Genomic DNA, 9,593 nt, shown 5'->3' with positions numbered 1-9,593 from the left:
CGGCAGCTCAGTTAGTTGAGTTGATCAGAGCAGCTCCCTGAGAATAGCCAGAGAGATGTTGACTTTCACAAGCAATATGATCAGATGAACCAGATGTAGCAGAGGAAGAGCAGGAGACATTTTCAGGGAAGTTAGTCATCACCAAGTCTATAAGGGAGGATTTGCCATCGGGAGATGTCTGGGTTGGAAAGTTCACAGATTGGGATCAACTCTTGAGAAACAAGGACATGGGCAGGAGTCTCCGAGTGGCAAATTTGATTGGTCGCCATGATGTAAAATGCAGTAATAGCGAACGCAGTGAGCTTCATACTTAACGCGTGCACGTGAGAGAATAGGAAACAACAACAACACAATACCCTTGGCTATTTGGAATCCGTGTCGTTGGCTATGACCTTTTGCTTCCGGTTGTTTTTAAACGCTGTGCGGTGTATAAACATGATTGGGTTTTATTTCTTTCTTGTGAATATTACTTAACGCGTGCACATGAGAGAATAGGAAACGACAAAAACAACACAATACCCTGCCAATTGTGAATCCGTGTCGTTGGCTATGACCCTTTTATTTCCGTTTTTGTTTTGTTTGTTTTTTTTTTTCGGGTTTTTGTCATGGGGAATGATGCACGCTGGGAGATAAAGGCATCGTCGGAGACATGAAAGACCCAAATAATATCAGACATGGTGTATATTTCCTCCACTGATTTTAATAAAGATATCTCCCACATCATCAAAAAATAATTTTTAATCGTGATTTACGTTATTTGATCGCTGATCCCGAATCCAGGCCGAAGTAACCGGAAATTGCGTATACAGTTGTCAACAAGTTATAGGTAAAGTCAGAAGCGAATGTAAGAAGAATTCTACGTTCGCTTCTCGGCTTTGCCTATTCCATATTATTTTATCCAAGTATTGCTAAATGGAAGGGTTTTGAAACTGCTAAAAGGTGATTTGTGTTCTACAGTGTACAAGTATATAATTCTAATGAAATAAAATATATTTTAAAGGTTGTGTAGAAAAATAATTCGGATGTTTGTTGCCGTTGATGCAGCATCTTCGACACCACCTTGTTTTACAAGTCGCATTAGTTCTTCCTGCCTGTTGTTTGTGTCCTTTATGACGTTCTTAAAAACAGTAAGTTTCCTGTTTAGAATGATTTTCAATTTTGTATGACCACCAGACAGGCAGACAAAGTTAAAAAAAATAATTATTTTACTCCTCTCTGCACATGTATGATCAGAACAAATTCAGAGCCATAGTACTGTTAAACTGTAGGTTTGTTATCAGATTCATGTTCCCATCCATGTTCAAAATAAAATATTCAATTGAAATTATGTTGTTCCTTCATCATAAACTGAAGTTTGTAGACAGAAGGACAGAGAGACAGGTAGATGACAGGCAGCAGTGAACCAATTGCTTTCCCCTGTTTTTCGCTTCACGTGTGCAGCGTAATGAAATCCTATCGAGTTTCCATAAAGGTCCCTTTCAGCGCACAAAATTTTGAACGTCAAGGTCACTTTGTCGCAAATCAGGGGAGTCGACGAAACCCTTATTTTTTGAGTAATTTTGATCGGATCGTCTTCAAACTTCATGGGAATATAGTTCATGGTCTGGCGTTCAGCTGATTAATTTTTGGTGGCGATTGGCCTTGACCTTGATGGTTTTTTTGTCTGTAATCACGTATAAATCACTCTGCAGAGCAGTTATCATTGGAAATTTTTGTAACTTTGCATATCAGAGGCCTATAGAGGTCCCTTTCAGCGCATAAAATTTTGAAGGTCAAGGTCAAAGGTCAAGGTCACTTTGTCGCAAATCAGGGGAGTCGACGAAACCCTTATTTTTTGAGTAATTTTAATCTAATCGTCTCCAACCTTTATAGGAATGTACTATATGGTCTGGTGCTCAGCTGATTAATTTTTGGTGGCGATTGGCCTTGACCTTCATGGTTAGTGCCTGAGGTCAAACATATTTGACCCCAAGGTCAAATTTTCAAGTTTTAGGAACCATATCGTGTAGTACCTCAAATTGAACACCTCGATGAGTGCTTTCTAGATATGTCAAGCTTGAGACATTATGATGTCATTTGGTGACGTTATGAGGCAAACACATATTTCTCATGGTTACTCTGGAGAACGATTCTCATCGGAATCTCTCGTAGGCAGATATTCCTCAAGGAGTCGCTCCTGGTGGATAGCAGCTCTGTTCACCTCAGTGTGACCTTAAAGAAGTCACACGTGGTCACCTTTTGGCAAGATACGGGTTTATTATTAATATTTAGATCCATCGTTTTTATTTTGTCCATGAAATGAGAGAAACTCGTCCATTCCACTCCATTTTGTGATGTTATTGGTGCTTCTGGTGTGTACTTACACCAGTTATCTTCACTCCCTCCACCATATACTGTGCCCTCGGCCATATCTTTCTTGACATACTGTATACCTGCAACACGACTAAAATATCTCGGTTTCAACTTGGCACCACTTTCAACAGTCTTGTCTGATCCCTTATACATTGTAAAAATCCATTCTTTTGTTCTTATTTCGACCCATTTCACTCTCTAGTGGGGCAGATAACAGCAATTTTTGAGAGGAATCGTGCAAATGATGATACAAGGATCAAATTTGGCACAGTTGTTCTCAGGAGATTCTAATCAAATCTGCCTGATTGACCAGTTGAAAATCCAAGATGGCGGCCATTTTTCAAGATGGCCACCAAGTTAGCCTCCCGAAGTTGACTTTTTGCTTAGAAGTATTTGTAGTTGTCCGATTTGCATGATCTAGGTGTGGACTCCTATGTTTTCAAGCCTGCTGGAGTGGATTTTCCTTTTTTTAAAGCCCCCTGACACACTTTTTCTGATTTTGCACCACTTTAATGATTGTCATATGAAGCTAAGGCCTTTCTGCAACTGGGCCCTGGCTAGTAAATGTTCAAAGTTATGCATACCATGCGAATGTTCCTCCAGCTGCTACTGTCCACATATGCAGCTGCAGAGTGCTGTGCAGGGGAGCCCTGACTGAAAGCACTTGCAGCTCCGGTTGCAACCTTTCTTACAGGAACACTTGGTCAGTTCCTGGCAGCTGGCTGCAATAGGGGGTAGTGTTGTCCAACATATCTGCCACGTCTCTCCTTTCTGTGTCCATCCCAATTCAGCGGGACTGCTCGTGTCTGGACTGGAGATGGTTGCCTGGCCCCAGATGATCCCAGCCTGATAGAGAACATGCAAATCGTACGGCCTGAGGTCTGCCTGTGTTGGTGGAATTGAGTTTTTGTGATGAATGAAGTACACAGACTATTTGAGTGGTGAATCAAACACCTGTTGCCATTGCCCAGCAGCTGTGATGAAGACCCTCACCAATCCTGGCCAAGAATTGAGGGGAGTCAAGTGAGGATGTTCGAATATGCGGTTTATTGAAGCTGCACAGCACTTGCAAGCGGAGGTGGCACAGGGACCAACCACAGCAGTCAGACCCAGTACCACACAAAACTTTCATTTATAAAACCTATTCCTAGGCAGAGAAAAGCAAGGCAAGGCAAAAACAACTGGGCAAATGGGCTTTTTTCCCCCTCCCTACACCTAAGGGGAAGTTTAGCAATCCAATAACTCTCCCATGGTTGTAAGCGGACTGCGAGACAAAGCTGGCACATATTCATAAACAGCCTTGAGGTTTCAAAGGCTGGAATTCATAACAGTTGCCTGCTCATTATCAGAGTTGCCCACTGCAAGTTTGTTTATGGAAAGGGCAGAAGCCATGTAGACTTGCATAAAATGCATTTTTAGACAGCAAGGACATTGGTGACACTGGTTCGAATCCAGACAACTGATTAATGCAATTACCGAATGTTTAAATATGGACAATATGTGGCCAATCAATAGTACCTGACATTCATACCTGACATTTCCCCCTTGGCCACATTTGGCCATATTACTAAAGCAAAGACATAATTCAAGACTCTTGAGCAAAGGAAAAACATCACTGACAACCAATTTGACTTATAGCCTAAAAATTAAATTTATGAAACCCCAAATAATCATATTACCCATGATAACCATACCCGTTCCTGGAGGAGAAAGATATTCGTTACACAAGTTGGATTTAACAATGGCAGCGAGTGCTCATATAACGACCATTTTAATAGTGTCCCAGGCGAGCGTGTGCGTTTCCATTTAAATAGCGCACTCAACGGGAAACACAGTTGAAGCACTCTGTTGAGCTGAAGAGAAGGTAGATCTTGGCAGGCAAGGGCTTGGGCTCGACGCTGGGTTGAAGGTGATGAAAAGGATCAGGGAAGTGACCCAGAGTCCCAGCCAAGATTGGGCCCTTGTAGCAGCTGTTTTTGCAACAGGTTTGATTTACCACGCCAGCTGTGCACATTGGATGCAGTCACGACGGCTGCACGAGCCCCCACCCGCACCATTGAACACATGTTGCAGGGGACTCAACGTGTGGCCGTCAGGGCCTTTGTTGTGCATTGAAGCAGCCATGGCAAGGTCACGATGTATTTGCAAAACAGCAATCCGCAGCTATTCCTCCACGCACGCCTTGCTGGCCTGGCATCACAAAACGGCGACGCTAGGTCTTGCCCAACCTTCTCCTCAGTGGGTTTTTTCCCTTTTCTTTTTTTTTTTTCCCACATTGCTCATCTTATCTCCTCAGGAAGGGGGTAGTTTCATGATCACGTGTTGAATGCCCAATCACCCAAATCTGGGTTCTCCCCATCGTCCAATCTTTCGGTTGAAGTTCTTCCAAAGCTCCACTCACTGACGAAATCGTACATTGCATCAAAGACTGCTTTTAACACTCTGAAACAAACAAAGCATCAATTAAACACCAATCAATAAACTTCATGTATTTCCACAAGACTGACAAAGGTTCTTATAAAATGCATTCAACTTGCATTATATGTCATATCAATATTTTATCCTTTTCCTTGTTATTTCCCAAAACAACATGCTAAAATATACAGAAATCTCAGTTGTATGTACACTCAAAACATTAATCTCATTTGCTATTTCCATGTGAAGCAACAGTCTTTATCAGGGTTCCAATTTGCAATCAATAATTCTTGTCACCAAAAATATTCCATTATCTATACAAAAATATGAAAGTTAGCTACTTCTTTCAAGAACCGAATCCAAAGGGATTCGGTTTTGCACAGTTACCATTTAACATCCATATTTGCTAAACAATCCACAGTTTCATTCACAAGCAGTTCCAGAGCAACTGCCATTATTTATTTATTTTCCAGCTAACTTGGCACTCCTGTGCTGATGAAAGATGGTCAAGTCAGTGTTAGAAATACCTCAACTTATTTAAGTAAATGTACAATAAGTACCACTTAATAAAAATCATGCACTTGTCTAATTAATCAGAAGACAGATAACACAGGTAATATTTAAATTGGCTTGTAGCATCATTGCACTCTTTTCAATAATATAATTCCTTTATTCTGACCGATTTAACATTTATTTCATCGTCATGTCTTCTGTACTCCGCATAATTCTCGTTTATCCTTTTGTTTGTCTTTCCACAAATTGTAGAGTCATTTTATTTAAATTACAGTCAGGTACCAGCTCCTTAACAGTGAGAGCAATACACTTACAATACATGGTACAATTCCTAATTCCATTTAATGGATTTCATGATTGCTGTTGGTCTCGCCATTCTTTCATTCTGCATTATGGTTATGTAAATACCATGTTTTTCCCTCATAACTTGATTTGTAATATGTAGTGTTGACCAATCTGTCGATCAATTTAATAACAGAGACCCTTTTTCAATATTATGTATGTACCTTAAGATATTCTCAGTAACTTTCCTATCCTCAATTAACAGATTCTCAATTTGAAATCTCAAAACAAAAGTTTATCAATTACAGCTAAAAGAAACATCATGGTTCGTTCCCAATGAGTTCTTTTTTTTTATGAGCTTAGTCTGAAAGTAACTAACACAGTTACCATACATTATCTCCATTTTTTTATGTATTTGACAACCAATCTGGTAAAAGGTGTGTGAAAATCACTTTTCTGATTAATATCACATACAAACATTATAATGAGTATCACTTGTTGGTCCCATTGACCCTAAGATTATCCCCATCATTACCATTACAGGACAAAACACACTGGTGTACCGTGTCAAGGTGTGCGCAAAACATTGTGCAGAACATACCTGTGTGCTCGGTTATCATAATTCACAAAATAAATTCCCAAATAATTTAAAGCCAAGTTGTTCACAGGAGTAATTCACAGGTTCACATTAATTCACAGGAGTAATTGAACATGAGTAATTCACAGCACTATCATTGCCGTCACAGAGTGATTCTTTTGGAAGTCTTTCATGGACTCTCAGCTGTGCAAACCCCCTATGATGAGAGTTCCACTCCGTTGTTGTCGGCATGGCGTCATTCGAGTTGCAGATTACACTTTGGCTGCAGAGTGTCCATTTTGAAAACAAGAACTTTGACAACATTGTTACAAAATTTCTCCAAACAGTTTAAACAATATCAAAGGCTAACATTGTTTCATTAACCTGGTGAGCCTCCATTTCTCTCATGGTAAATGGAAGTGAAATATCTCAGAAAAATATCAAAACAAATAAATACAGTTTAAACCTCTGGTTTTTTTTTTAAACAGGTGTATAAAAATTGTCAAATCATTTGTCAAATCTTGCTTAAACAGCTTTATGGTCTTTTATTGTGACAATAAAATATTTTCTTTTAAAATCAATAATAAAAAATAAAATCTGCATCTATCCAACTAAATCCCATGAATTTACCCTGACAGATAAAGGTCCATATTAAGACAACAGATATTTTTTGTCTGTTTCCCGCACAGAAAGCTCGACCCTGACAGGCAGAGAACGGGAACGCTCCCTTGACGAGGCCCGCGATGGCTGCATGTTCAAAGAGCATGAGCCCCGCCCGTAATTTCCTCCAAAAACACCTCTATCCTGCTAAGTGCGGAGCGTGCCAAACGTCCCTGTCCTGGTTCTTGGATGTCTGACATGTAAAACAAGGACAATTGTGTCCAAGAGCCACGTCCTAAAGGTTTTGTCTTCACCAGAAGAACAACAAGAACAACAAGAAGAAGAAGAAGAACAACAACAAAACAACAAGACGGAGCTCTCTTAGAGCCAGCATTCGCTACGCGAGACGCGGCTAAAAAGATAACTATCACAGATTAATCATCCCAACAATTGCAATGATATCTCACAGTTAATTAATTCATCTTACTCCCCCACAACCCATTCTCCTCATGCATATGTATTATGTAGATCCCGTTCCTCGCTCAAAACAAACAAAGCATTTAAATCCCCCTGACCATCCATCCTGAATCCCTCGATCCTTCGCGCCTTGGTCCTGCGGCTCTCCCCATCCAAAACTGTTGTACAAATCCATCCCCCATCTCATCCCCGAGCTAAACCAAGACCCAAACACACTCAGTGGCACCTTTGTGTCCTGGAGCTCCAGCTGGTCCAACAGGATCAGGTGCTCCAGCGTGAAATCCTCCAACTCCACGCTCGGAATGTATTAACATGACCACAAAACCTCCCAACAGCAACCAACACCAGGAGCTCCACAATCAATACCCCTCCAGTTCGCCAACCAGAATGGCGACCGAAGCAAAACCACTCCACATTCAACCGTGTGATTTTAAAACACCTTCCACAAAACTCTCCCTACTGTGCATCCCTCCATCAATCATGTTAAATAAAATCCATTGGGGCAAGAACGAACAACCCCACAAATTACATGGTTCTTTTGGCACAGCCCTGATGCCAACTCGGCTCCACAACCAGCAATCCAAATACACGAAAAATTACAAGTAAAGACAACTCTCTCCACACCCGGTGGAAAAACCGCCAAGAAAGGCAAGAATCACAGGCCTGCCCCACACCATGGCCCTCACAGACCGCATGAAACATTTTCCTAACACTTATCATCAATAGATCTTTCTACTCTGGTGCCAACCAGCCCACGAAGCACCCACCAAACACAGGCCGGCAAGCCATCGCTGGCATGCCATTCACCTCGCATCAATATTAGAATAGCCTTTGTAGATACCGAGAAGCTCGATGTTGGGCCAGGCCGGAAGTGACGTTTTTTTCCCTCGGGGGTTACGGAGCCCAACAAACAACAACAACCGGAAATAACATTTATTACCGCCTTGTGTCAAAGAATCGTTGTTTCTATGTCCTGAGAGCGCGTGCACTCGCTCTCAAACTACAAAAATCGAGCGATCCTTTGAAACAGCAAAGTTCATGTCCTTATTAATTAATTTTACAACAAAAGCTATTTCTCTTTCAAATCTCGTTTGTCCACTATTTCCAAGATCAGCCTGAAATGAGAGCGAGAGGTGAACCTTCAGAGTTTAGGCTTTATTCCATTTGATTGGAGCCGCTTCTGTGGGCACACCGGGGAATACAGGTTCAGCTAGGAGTACATAAGCAGTAACGTATACATGTGCAGTTAACCATTGCAGACTAAATCCGCGTAAGCACGGAGTTCGATATAATCTCCATTCTCACCAGTCAATGAGCACCTTCAGTTAACGAGCATCAAGTGGACAGCCGATGTCAATAGCAATGCCCCGGGGACAATCCTCGTGCCGCAGAGAGACCTCCCCTTATACGCGAGACGCACAACATGTGATCCCGCGTCATGTCCCTCAATTCACGTTAATTCACCACATTCTCCCCACCTTTAAAATGTAACTAGGGGCCCATCTTACACACCATGATTCGTTTAGCACTATAGGAGTATACATTTCAAGCAACGCGGACTAATAGATCTACAGGAGCATACATGCCAAGCAGTGATTATTTTGAGTTGTAGGAGCATGGAAATGAGCATCGATATATGATATAATGGGCATATAGGAGCATGAGCAGCGAGAATGCCGATAATCTCCTTTACAGATTGAGTCGTCGAGGGGGCCTTATTCGTCGACCTCTCCGGGAGTAAACGGCAGTTTCACTTGAGGGAGACTCCCGATCCTCTTGGTGAGCCTCGACTTGTGCCGGGGATGACTCCTCGATCGCTCTCGGGTGGAACGCGGCAGCCCCGTCGCCTGGCGGAGTTCCTGGGGGGGAAATGTCAGAAGGAGGAGTGCCAGGAGGTGGTGTACCGGCGGGAGGAGTACCTGAGGGAGCCAGATGGCGAACCGACACAGTGGTCTCCCTGCCATCCGGGAGCCTGACATGAGCATACTCTGGATTAGTGTCAATGAGTTCGACCGCCTCCACCAGGGGTTCATACTTGCTTTGTCGTACCGGGCGTTTCATGAACACTGTACCGGGGTGGGTCAGCCAGTTGGGCACCGTTTGTCTGTCAACATAACGTCACAGGTGAGTAAAGAGACGTTCGTGAGAAGTGGCATTTTTGGACGGACAGAGCAAAGAGCGTATGGAATTCATTGCGTCAGGAAGAGCAACCTCCCATCGCTCGGGGCCCAGTCCTCTCGATTTCAGCGCCAGAGTTACGGCTTTCCAAATTACTCCATTATACCGTCTCCACCTGCCCGTTTCCCTGTGGGTTGTAACCCGTCGTTCGACTAGTTGCTATGCCGTGCTCTAATAGGAATTGTTTTAGCCCGGCCGA

At 42.5% G+C, this 9,593-nt stretch overlaps 1 long non-coding RNA gene across 1 annotated transcript; it reads right to left on the bottom strand.

The window, feature by feature from the left end:
• Positions 1 to 3,376: 3,376 nt before the first annotated feature.
• LOC147014771 (uncharacterized) lies at positions 3,377 to 8,750 on the bottom strand. Its single transcript, XR_015050904.1, has 2 exons — positions 7,984 to 8,750; positions 3,377 to 4,794 (listed from the first exon to the last, which is right to left on the bottom strand). It is a non-coding gene; the product is annotated as an uncharacterized LOC147014771 (long non-coding RNA).
• Positions 8,751 to 9,593: the final 843 nt, after the last annotated feature.

This window comes from Eptatretus burgeri, chromosome 13 (genome assembly GCF_056783735.1).
Source record: "Eptatretus burgeri isolate ZD-2024b chromosome 13, Ebu_testis_v1, whole genome shotgun sequence".
Classification (NCBI taxonomy): domain Eukaryota; kingdom Metazoa; phylum Chordata; class Myxini; order Myxiniformes; family Myxinidae; genus Eptatretus; species Eptatretus burgeri.
This window is presented reverse-complemented; position numbering and strand designations above follow the sequence as displayed.